The following is a 12,686-nucleotide window of genomic DNA, read 5'->3' as shown; positions in this document are numbered from 1 at the left end:
CAAATGGAACCAAACTAATTAGTATCGTTTACAATTTTAATTCTAATCATTGTTCTGTTACATTGGTGAATCAAAACGTAGTTTGGAAAAAAATTAAGGAACATAAGAATAAAAAAATTGAATCTGTAGTTAATGAACATCAAACTATTAATCATTACAGATCTAATGAAATAGTGCAGTTTTATTTATTACTCGTCCGATAATCGATTAAAAGAATATCAACAATATTCTAGTAAGGGTTAATTTCTATTTTTAGTAGAGACTAATTTTTGAATTGTGATTAGTTTTCGAGTTAGGGGTTAATTACTATTTATAGTAAAAATTACAATTTTTGAGCAGGGATTCATTTTTGCGTATAGGGGTTAATTTTTATTCGACCATCAGGGATTAATTATTACTTGCGTTGGGGATTAATTTTTATTTGGATAGGGATTAATTATAACTTGGGTGGGTAAATAAACTCTTGATTCAGATTTTTTTTTTGTTTTTGTTTCGAGGAGAGTAAAAAATTGATCAATGCGTGTATGTAATTTCGTAACAAGCGCTTTCGCGATGCCGCTCCAAACGACTTATATATAACGGGTTTAACACTCAATTTCTTATCCGATCCGAAAGGATATTTTTCAAATTTTCCCTCCACCGCATATACGCTCTTGATCATCACTTTATACCAAAGTTTATAATACCGAACGTAAAAAAAGCATGATTCAAAAATTACAATTCAAAATATTTAGGAAAATACGATACCAGGGTTGAAACCAGGGTTGATTTACAGAAATACTGTTCATTTCCGATTATATAATCAAATCCGATCAATAAAGATGGGATTAAAAATAACAGATTTTTAAAAAAATTCCGAAGAATAGTTTATAGAAGACGGTTGAAAAGAATACAAAAGTACAATTGAAGAGAATATAGGTTTAGTACTACGATTGATGAACGTAGGATTAAAAAAAATAATATTAAAAACCCAAAAAGAGATTCAAAATGATAAAATTAAAAAGAAAGTAATTAAAAAATATATTTATTGCTTATATAAGAGTACATGAAAAATTTTTCGCGTGCGTGCTGGGAGTAATGAACAGTTTCACGCTAACGAGTCTTGGCGCGCGAAAAAGGTAAAGACGCGTGCGCTATGCTTCATAATATACGTCTACATATATATGATCTTACACTCACTTTCACCCACACTTTTTTAAAAGACAGCTGCAGATGCATCTTGGTGCCACGCGCCCATACCACGAGAAAATCCCCTCCTTTTCTCCTTCCGTACGCGCGCACTTCTTGATCTCTATCTTCACCTCTCTCTCTCTCTCACTCTCCTTCTCTTAAACTTTTTGAATATGCTACTCACACACATACAGAGAAAGTCTTTTTCGGAATAACACATATACGTGCATTGAATCGCGAGACACACGCGTCCCAAAAGGACCACCGGACTTGTCACCTGCGATATTCTACCGCTGACCATCAAGAGGATGCTCCTGTGGACCCAGTCGACACCTTGCGTCTCTTACCCTACCCCCAAAAAAGTATATATATCTTTTTTTCCTTCCGAAATTTGTGGTTTTGAAAATTTTTCCGTAGCGAATTTGTGAGGGTTTTTTTCAGGGCCGACGATTATCTTTTTAATTAGGAGCCATTAGGTCATTGGTTTGGATAAATAGACCACCGAATATGCGACTATTCGGCACGGACTATGCGGCACGAAAGTCAAGAGTGCAATAAATTTATTATAGTTTTGAAATAGTTTCCTGAGAGGGCAATAAATTTGGTTTTGGATGTGCGTGAAAATTTGTCAATTAGGGAATTTCTTAATGCTCTGCTAGGGGATGGTAAACATTTATATACACTGTAGGAAGTAGATTTTAGTTTCAGCTTGCACTTTTGAGGGTTGAAGATGCGACCTTAGGATGAGACCTTCAGACGAACCTTAGCAACAAGACATAAGACTGAACTTTAGCTGATGCATGAGGCTATGAAGATTTTGAGTATTAGTTTACTTTGATGATTCTTTAATGATACTAGCGGATGATGCTGAAGTAGCATAAAAATTGTTGGTGCTTCCAATAGAAAGAGTTAAAAAATACTAGATTGTTGTTAAATTCCCCCTAATCTATTGATATTAACATTAATTAACATCAACTGTAATGCTATACTTCTAACGGATATAGTAAACATGATGTAGTAAATAGTAGGTTTTAGTAGCACTCATATTTGAATTTTTTTTAGTTTTCAAATATTTTAATTTATCTTGTAATAAAACAGTTTTAACAAAACGGGAATGCGTTTTGATAAAACTGCGTTTTATTACTAAAAATATTAATTCAATATTTTTGTACATATGACATATTATATTAATGAGATATATATCAAAATTCACGCAAAAGGGGAATAAAATTACACGGAAGTTTTACTCCTCTCTTTTATATATATTTATATAAATATATACTCATATTTGACGCGTATACATCCATACGAGAAGACCTTGAGAAAGCAAGTAACAACATGCAGAGAGAGGTAAAAAAAGAAAGGGGAAGGCTGTGCGTACGGTCATGATCATCAGACTAGAGCTAGACACAGCAAGACCGGTCTCCCTCTCGAGAGCAAAACATAAAAAAAGATCCACCGCAAAAAATCCTATACTCGGACACTGGGTTAGAGAGTTGATGCTATTTATGAAAATCCCTTTCGCTTTCTTGATACAACCACCACCATAGTATCATTGCATCTTGATACTGCATCTCGCAGGTACAAACGGCACTTATACATATATATTTGTAAGTGCCGCGCAAACTGTCTCGAGAATTACCATCCGCAATGGATATGACACGCGATGGGCAAGTGAGCAAGTTTCTCCGCTCACAAAAACTTCTCTATTTCTTCATTTCAAAAGATGCGGGTTGTCAGTATATATACCCACTGGCCTAGAGCTATTTGCGCGACAACGTTTACCACTTTTAAATGCATCGAGCGCACACCATCGCAGCTTTCATGCAAGAGATACAAGTACGATTTTTGAAATATTCTTTTTAAAATTTATAACCCTGTGCGTAGAGGAAAATAAAACTATCGTGCGATGAAATGAGGGGATTTTCATATGCTGGATAAAAATTAATTTTACCGTCGCGGTGCGTCTTTTTAATGTGTGAGCGTAAAACGATTGCTTCATATCGGGGGGAATTATCCAATTAATTTCTAATTATATAGCGCAGTTGGCGAAAAATTGTTATTTTATGATTATGGATTGGTTATGGAGTTGGATTTTAACACTTGGTGGCTGAGATATGTGGATCGGTTTCTCGCGGTTGTCAGTGATAAATTCTGTAATTTGATGTCCATATTGTAGAGTTATTAATATCGTCCGGATGCGTATATAGTAGATGATCATTTATTTCGGTACAACAAATTTCTGTCCACTACATTATTTTTACTATATATGCTTAGATTTTTCTGTACTAAAAATAAAAAGTTCTTTTCCATACAGAACAGAATGATGATATTAATCCGTTCATTAATAAAAAGAACCCATTGATGATGTTCATTCGTTTATTAATAAACAGAACCTATTGATGATGTTCATCCGTTTAATTAATAAACAGAACAGGAACCTAACTGATGATGTTCATCCGTTTATTAATAAACAGTACAGAACCTATGATGATGCGTTCATCCATTTATTAATAAACGGATGAATATCATCAGTTAGGTTCTGTTCTGTACGGAAAGGAATGAACAAAAAATGATTCGACAAATAATCGAGGTCTTCTTTTCGACAAAAAAGATTGCGAGCAAAAAGTTGCTAAAAGAAGATCAGGAAGAATCGATTATAAAGTTTCGAAGTGCGCGCAATATGCGGGATAAGGATCATGGCAATATCATATCCTGATGCTGATGGTCGTTAATCAGAAGTGCGTACACCAATTGCGCGCGATCATCATCAAAGTTAGTCCCGGGACGATTTTTCGTCACACAGAGAGCAGAAAGATATGTGGGCATATCTATAGGGGCCCTTTGATCATGGATGGACTTTGGTCTTTTCGAACTGCCTCCCTTTTTATATATGTATTCAGGGGCAGGTGCTGCTGATATACTCCACTACCTTGTGACGACGACTTTTCTCTCTCCTCTCCTTTTTGGCAACTTAATGGTAAAAGTTATAACATGCTAAAACACGCGGCAGTCCCCAAATTATGGCCCATTCATCACGCAATACTTGCATCCTTGATATACACTGTCATCTTGAGAATTTTAATCTTCAAAAAGCTCCGTTATTTGTAATCACACTTCAGCTGTCGTTCACTGCTATTATTAATAATAATACTATACGCGAACTTTTCTCATTCGAAAATCGATAGTCTTTGCTGGCTTGCTAAATGTTTCCTATCAATTTGCTGACCACCTATCGGATTGTTTCAAAACATTCATTTCTTCACAAAAGAAAGGAATGGATGAGAAAGGAAAAGAAGGAATGGAGGAAAAAAGGGAGGAAATTTTTATTTAATGTTGTATAAATATAAAAATTGAAAGGTTGGGTTAGGTCTCGGACGCAAATGCAATAATATGAACAAAGTGGCAGGTGATTTTGTAAAAGTGATCGGCGTTTTATTATGGCAATAGCACATCCCAAGAAGTACTTATATATAACATTTAATACTCACATCTGCGTTTACTGTCTTTTTCTCTCGTTCATCTCTTATATTCGATTCTTGAAGGCGCATGCACGCAGAGCACGAGCTTGGTGCGGGCCCAAAAGTCGATGTACGCGCACACGTTGCAGGGAAAATGGAGGGAGATTCAGCCACGCGCCATCCTACCCCTTCTCTTCTCTTCTCTCATGCCGTATTCTTCCTTCACCTTGAGAAGCGAGACGATAACGCTTCTGGACAGTATAAATATATACCCATAGTCTTATCCAATTTTATTTTTTTTTAATACTTTACAATTAACATTTTTTTTACTTAAGATGTTGTTTTTTAGTTCTGATGCTGTTGTATGCTGATAGGGGTGCTGTTGTACTGATACTGATGTTGTTGTACTGCTACTGTTGTACTAATACTCATTCTAATTCTGTTGTTCTAATACTTTAACTGTTGCACTATTACTACTTCTGATATTAATGATGCTGTTCATCCGTTAACATAGTAGTACAGCATTCAATAATCTTATGCTGATATTTATTTTCAAAATTTGCCATTGTTCTGATTAGGTTCGCTTAATTTTTGACAGAAATTAATCTGCAGATTTTAGTAGTTATTTTACTGATCTTTTTGCTGTTGTATGCGATATTTTCCAAAACCTCTTCCATAGAACTTTGTGGTACTTTTAATTTATGCTTAATTTTTGCCATTTGATTCAAAACAGCATATCTGATTAGAAATATTTTATGGTAGCATATACTAGAGTACCTGAAGGTGCAGCAACATTGGTAGTATTGCCTCATTCTTCTAAAGTTGAAGCATTTTTCAACAGTTAGAAAAGTTTCGCAACATTTCTGTATTCTGCATCATCATTTGTGTTATCCATTAAGTTCAGCAATTAAAGCTTCAAAGAGAAAGAATTAAGGACTATGATTAACATCCTGCATCAAAGAAAAGAAATAGGATTGTGAAATCAATTTGTAATTTAAGGATTAGAATACGCATGGACATTTAGGGAAACATTATTGAGCGCAAAGTACATCCGCAATTTCAGGTGCTGTTGGAGCGGAGAAACATGTTCCTTAAAGTTTTGTATATATGTACATAAATTAACAAGTGGTTCTTGAACCGAAACAATTTAACGTGCACTGCGCGATGTATATATACATACAGAGACCAAAAATCCCGAGGGTGACTCTCTATATCCCTGTTTATAATGATTAAAACTCGCCTTGTATCACCTGCCCAACTCTCTCTCTCTCCCCGCAGGTGGTTGCATATGCCCGCACATCTGATTTTACACCCCTACTATATTCTTGAAATGATATTTTGGTTTGGATGTGGCGATTGTATTTTCCGAACCCCTATATATTTATTATAAATTCCCCTACACAAATGGCTCCGCGAACCTGCTAAAATTTGTAAATTTTTAAAAAAATACACTTGACCCAGTTAGTCATATCAATTTCCATATTTCAATCTGCTATTAAAAATTTATAACGCGTAGGTATTTATAATATCTGATAGATATACGCACGATCGTAAAAGTATAAAAGTCAAAAGTTCGGTATTCTTGTGAAGTCGAGAGATGTGAGGATAAATTTTTGTTTGCCCAAGTTATCATTATATGACCATAGGATTTTTTGTGTATTTAAGATTTAACCATTTGGTTTATTTTCCTTTTTTTTCTCTTTTGAGCACGCGACAATCTTTCTCTCTGGATAATGCAAGGCCTTTTTGACATGTTGAAATCGTTATGGACACGGTGAATAAACGCACCTGGTGTTTATTCCACCCCCGTATACACATAATCGCGCTCACCCTTTTTTTTTCTAAATAACGCGTGACATTTACCTGCGAGCTTTTACTATTATTAACATGTGCGCATAACTATACATTCTATTTAAATGCTCCTGGTTAGCCCGCATGTAGATAAAAAAAAGAAGAAGAATGACAGAGATATAGTGAATAGGAAATGGATAATAATGGGGAAAAATTTTCTTTTCATGTTTCTTTTTTGTCTCTTTGGACAGCAATAGACAAAAGGTATAGGAAAATTCTGTTAAAAACTAATCAAACCTATACTCGGAACTATTACAAATTTTTGTAAAACATTGAAGAAAACATTTGGGTAAAAACTTTAGCAATTATTTAATGCTTTCAACGGATGAACTTTCTTAATTCTGATAAAAACAATGGAACAAGAGTACGAGATTAGGAATAGTATGAAAATAATCATCTGGTGCAAAAATAGCAGCATTAGCATTAGAGTACCCCTAAAATTAACGGATGTTTTAGATTATCCTGTAAGGATGTCCTATAGGCTACAGCATTTTTTAAAAATATATAGTATATACACATGATGATGAGGAGGAGGAAAAAGAGTCCCATAAGAAGCGTGTGAATAACTAAAAAAAAAAGCTGAAGGGTACAAGTAAATATTATAGTTACTATCATTAGTGAAATTTTGTTACTTGACCGAACTGTTTAAAAAATCGTTTGGGGTGCAAAGAGCTCAGAATGAGAGACACAGGTATAACAGTACCCCCAGTAGTCGCAATACTCTGAATTTTATTTCCACCCTCTTGTCTTTGGCATCTAGTATATATAAATACAGTGGCGTGCTAGTCAGTGCCACGCAAATGAAAAATACCCCTTGCCGTGGGAAATTGCAGAGTTCAATATCACACTTTCATATATCCGTTGAGTTATATAAAAATTTTAACCGTCGAAAAATAATGGCCTATAACGGATATATAAAGCCATATAGCTATATATATTTCTTATATTCTACAAGCGGAACCGTGACAGGTTTTTTTTCTCGATATATAAATATATAAAGCCATGTCGATTATATCGTTGATTCGAAGACTTTTCGAAGAGGGTCGGAGAGATGTGTATAAACGAAGCACAGAAGCAATATCCATATTAAGAATCACTCAAGCGTGGAGTCGATGAGTTATTTCTTTTTTTCTTTAAAGCATACGCGCAGTCTAAACCATTTAGGAGTATATTTCATTTTTCCAAATAACTGCTTACTTTTTTTTTTATTTACTTCTAAAGAAACGAAAGAAAGTGTCAGATTTACGAAAAAAGAGGCAAGGAATCAAGGGAGTAGTATATAGAAAGAAAAATCTAAACCAAAGTATAAGAAAAGGTATAAATCTACAAATATAGTAAAAGAAGGGGAAGAAACTAAAAGAATAGGAAAAAATTAAGAAAAATATAAAAAAATGGCGTCTTTGGTTTTAATAAAGACCAAATTTCGAAATATTCCGATGCACAGGCACATCGATCTTAAATCCTCGAATAATTGAACCCACATTGTCGAAAAATAAAAAAAGTAGAGAAAAGCTCATGACAGAGAATAAAAAGAGCATTTCTTATAAAATATATCAAAAAAATCCTCTCTCTCTCTCTCGAATCAGAAGAAAAATGGAAATAAATATCTATATATATGTGGGTGCTAGACGGAAATGTCACAGCTTGCGCCCAGTGTATTCAAATCTTATACCCCGCGCTCAGACAATAGTTTATAAAAGAAGGATTTTTCCTTTTCTTTTTTTTTGCTTCCATCATTTTTTTTTCAAGGATCAAATAGAGCATATATACAAGAGGTGTAAGGAATCCTCAATAGCGGAAATGATGATATATATGGTCAGAAAACCCCCACCCCCACTCCATATACCCAAAAATACATATATGAAAGGGTAAAAACGGACGCGTGCCATGAACGCGCACCTGCATGACAAAATCTCTACTGGAAAAATCCTTAAAAGAGCACAAAACGACACACACCACGAAGAAAAAAGACTACGCGTTCAGCTGCGGCTTTCCTTCCCCCCTATTAAGTATTCTTTCAACCCCTTCAAAAAAAAAATTCTAAGTTTTTCGGGATCGACACTCATCTCTCGAGATCTTTATTCAAATATATACATAGTAGGTATATGGGTATATATATGGGAGAGATGATTTCGCGTTTTCTGTGTCGATATATTGGGAGAGAGAAGGAGGAAAAGAGAAAAGAGAGAAAGAGAGTGACTGAGAGAGAAAAAAGGGTTTTAGTGGAAGAAAAAGGGTTTTTTTCTAGATGGATAGTGAGCATTTATCTGTATATGGAAAATTAGCTATTGTATTCTTCATTTACACAAGAAGCGAGGGTGCATGCATGCATCTGCTTCTTTAAAAATTTTCTCTTCAACTGGAATTTATTGATAGAATATATTCATTCAGAGTATCTAATTCATCATTTTTCTTGATAAAATGATTGTAATTTCTTTGTAGGTTTGAATTGAGATTCATTTGCATCGTTTGAATTGAGCTTATTTGGCATTTTATTATTATATGCGCAGCCACTATAACACTTGGGTTCATCTGTTATAATTTCTTTTAGTTGCATTAAAGAATATTTTTACGGATGTTAATTGCTCGTTAGTATTAGGATGTTCATCCGCTTTTAGCAGCTAACAAATCTTGTGCCAAATGTTTAGTATTCGTTACTATATTAGTAAAATTAAAAAGATTATACAAATCTAGAAAACAAAAAGACAAAAATTAGTGGAAAAAATACAAAAATTAGTATATTTGACAATAGATGAAGAAAGTAATTACCAAACGAATGTTTGGTGTTTGTCAATTTGTATACCGACATTGTCGTTATTGTAACAGCAATACAAATCAGGGCAACAATAAATCACAACATTTGTAGGGGTAATAATACACTTCCATATCTAATATTAAATCTTTCTTTTGTTTAAGGAATAATACATCAAAATTAATATCAATATCAAAAAAATTAAGAATAGCCACGCAAAAGTCTATATTTAAAAATAGCACTTTGTTCCCAAGCTAAAAATCAACAATTGATGATAACAATTGGAACTTTTTTCTATTGTATCCACGAATCAATTGCATCTGCTTCAAAAAGGGAATGTAATAAAGATAAATCGTTAAAATTATGACAAGAAGAAGACAAAAAAATTGTGATTCTTAGTTCGCATCTAGTGGGCATTTGATAACAACGGATCAGAACAGTTATGTTTTGGGTAAGTGTAAAAAAATGGAGATGAATATTTAATTTCTTTTTTAATTTAATGATATTTAATTCCTTTTTTCTGTTTCAGATATGCTGCTGTAGATTCTTCTTCAAAAAAAGGTTGAGTTTAATAAAAATAAATCGTAAAATTATGCCAAGAAAACAAAAAATTAAGATTCTAAGTTTGCACCTAGTGGGGGTTTGATATCAACGGATCAGAACAGTAATCTTTCGGGTAAGTGTCCAAAAATTTAATTCCTTTTCTCTGTTTCAGGTATGCTGCTGTAGATTCGTCTTCAAAAAAAAATTGGGTTTAATAAAGGTAAATCGTAAAATGACAAGAAAACAAGAAATTAAGATTCTTAGATCCACTCGGCATTTGATAACAACGGATCAGAACAGTAATCTTTCGGGTAAGTGTACAAAAATTTAATTCTTTTTTTCTGTTCCAGATATGCTGCTGTAGATTTGTCTTCAAGAAAAGTTGTTTTTTAATAAAGATAAATCGTAAAACTATGACAAGAAAACAAAAAATTAAGATTAAGTCTCCATCTATAGGTTTAATATTCAAAAAAACGGAAAATTGGTTGCATATGCATAAAATATAAAATAGAATCGTATATATACACACCAGAGTGTGGTGTAATTCACAACGAGAATTAATGAAAACTACATTTGGTAATTAGCTGTTTCCTTATGCATATATACATTTAGGCTACTGAGAGGCGAACATGCGTGGGACCTGAAAGACCCCACGTCATGTATGACCGTTGACCAGACCGCGAAAACCATGAGTGCGCCATATGGTGCATTGGGTGCGCGTTTACTTCTCAACTGAACGTATTTTCTCTACCGTGAAACTTAGCTTAGGTCGCGACGTTAATCCTGATCGTAATACACCCACACACACACATGCACACAAACACGTATAACATAAATATACATGTGAATATAAACATATCTTTATTAAGCGTGAGAAACCGTATTCGCAGTAGTAAAGTCCGAGTATAGGAGGAAATGTATTAATTAGCTGCGGTCACCAAATAAATATTAAAATTTGTCACTTTTATCAAAGTTCCGGGAGCAACATGTGGGCATTTTTATTTTTAGGGGAAGTTAAAATGTTAAATAGATTTATAGCCGATATCACTTTTTTCCTATTATTTTAATTTTTTTTCTGCTCTTTTCTCTTCTTTCTCTTTCTTCCTCTCTATTCTTTCCATATCCACTTATTATAAACTGTCACAATTTTAAAAACTCCCTCGCACCTCTTAAGTTTTAGTGATTTCTGTTTATGAAAAGTAAAAAAAATTCTCATGTAGCAAAAATACTTTTCAGACGCAACGTATGCAAAAATATTTTGGTTAACTCTTTTTTGTTTTTAGGGTTTAAAGGGATAATAAAGGGCAAAGTATTTTCTCTTAAGGTGAGAAACCACATGAGTTAACCGCAATGCCATTGCTGTGTATAGATGTATATACAATCAATATATATGTGTAAAAATATGTATGCCTGTATATGTGTGTACAATACATATATATGAAAAATATATATAAAAAAAAGCAAAATTATTTTCTCCTGTGTGGGAAAAGAGCCTAAACGTGTTTTTAAAGTAACCACAAGTCTTTATTTTACTCAACTTCTTTATTTTTGCTTCAAAACCCCCCTCCCTTTTTCTCTCCTGCCCCTCTTCTTTCACCCTACTTATATTATACCCCACATGCCTATTATCTTAAATTATTATATAATATAATTTTATATAATTATTTATTACAATTATTTTTCTATTCTTATTATTATAAAATCTTCAGTAAATTTTAACCTTTAAATTTAATTGTTAGCAATGATATAATTAAATTGTCGATTCTTTGTTATATTCTATCTTTGTTTTCTCTATTAATAATGTTTCTTATAAAGAGTTCTTACCGTAAGAGCTTCAAGATCGTAAAGAAAAAATTGAATTTTTTTGAAAAATTTTATTAAAATTCTGTATAAATTTCTCAGAAAGATAGCAAATATTTTACTCTCACTTTTCTTCGATAAATGCGTAAAGAATTCTTTTTCTTCACGGGAATTCTCTTGTTCGTGCGGATAATTTTTAATTTTCCGTATAAAACCTTTAAAACCCTTTTTCGCAGTGGTCAACTTTTGATGTTTCGGAATACTTTCGTTTTGTATATAAATACACAACGTTTCTTGCGCTTTACAATTAGGTATCATTACGTCCACGAGCCATTTATTAAAAAGACGGTTCGATTCAATTTCTCGAACCGAGAATATATACAATGTTTAGTGTATGGACTATAACTATAACTATATAAATAATAATAGCACTATAGACGATGATCATAAAGACGACCGTAAACCGCAACAGTTTTGCCCTTTGCCATTTTTTATGCCCATTGAAACGCAAACTGCTTCTTAACATCATATCTTCTTCGACAATTTCCATTTATAATATTCGCGAGCGAGTGAAAATTATTTGAAAATAAAATATTATATATAGAAATGAAACAATTGGAAATTGAAAAATGTAGAGAAAAATATATTTTTTTACATTTTTTTTCTTTCAATCAAATTATTATATATGCGAGAAAATATTTTTTAACTAAATCAGAAATATTAAAGATCAACATGTGCTTGTCATTATGCTACTAACGACAGTTAGGTTTCATAGATAATGATTTGAAAAATTAGTTGACTTCTTTCTTTTCGTCTTTTCTTAATTTTGTTTTTGTTTTTTTTGTTTTTTCTTGTCTTCTTTCGTACTATAATGACACACATGTTGCACGCGTATACAGTGAAGAACAAATGCTGACCGTATACGAGGGAAATAATTCATTATTCTCAAAGTAAAAGTTTCTTTTTTTATCTCTTTTTGTTTTTTTCTTAAGCCCACCGAAGATTCGGTGGTATCGAATTCTCATGGATTTTTGATGCTCACCGTATGGACCCAAGAACATATGGTTCACGTTCGTATATTATCCATTGGCTGATTGCTGATTTTCGAC

This window comes from Leptopilina heterotoma, unplaced genomic scaffold (assembly GCF_015476425.1).
Source record: "Leptopilina heterotoma isolate Lh14 unplaced genomic scaffold, ASM1547642v1 Lhet_90, whole genome shotgun sequence".
Classification (NCBI taxonomy): domain Eukaryota; kingdom Metazoa; phylum Arthropoda; class Insecta; order Hymenoptera; family Figitidae; genus Leptopilina; species Leptopilina heterotoma.
The sequence above is the reverse complement of the archived record's forward strand: the minus strand, read 5'-3'. Positions refer to the sequence as shown.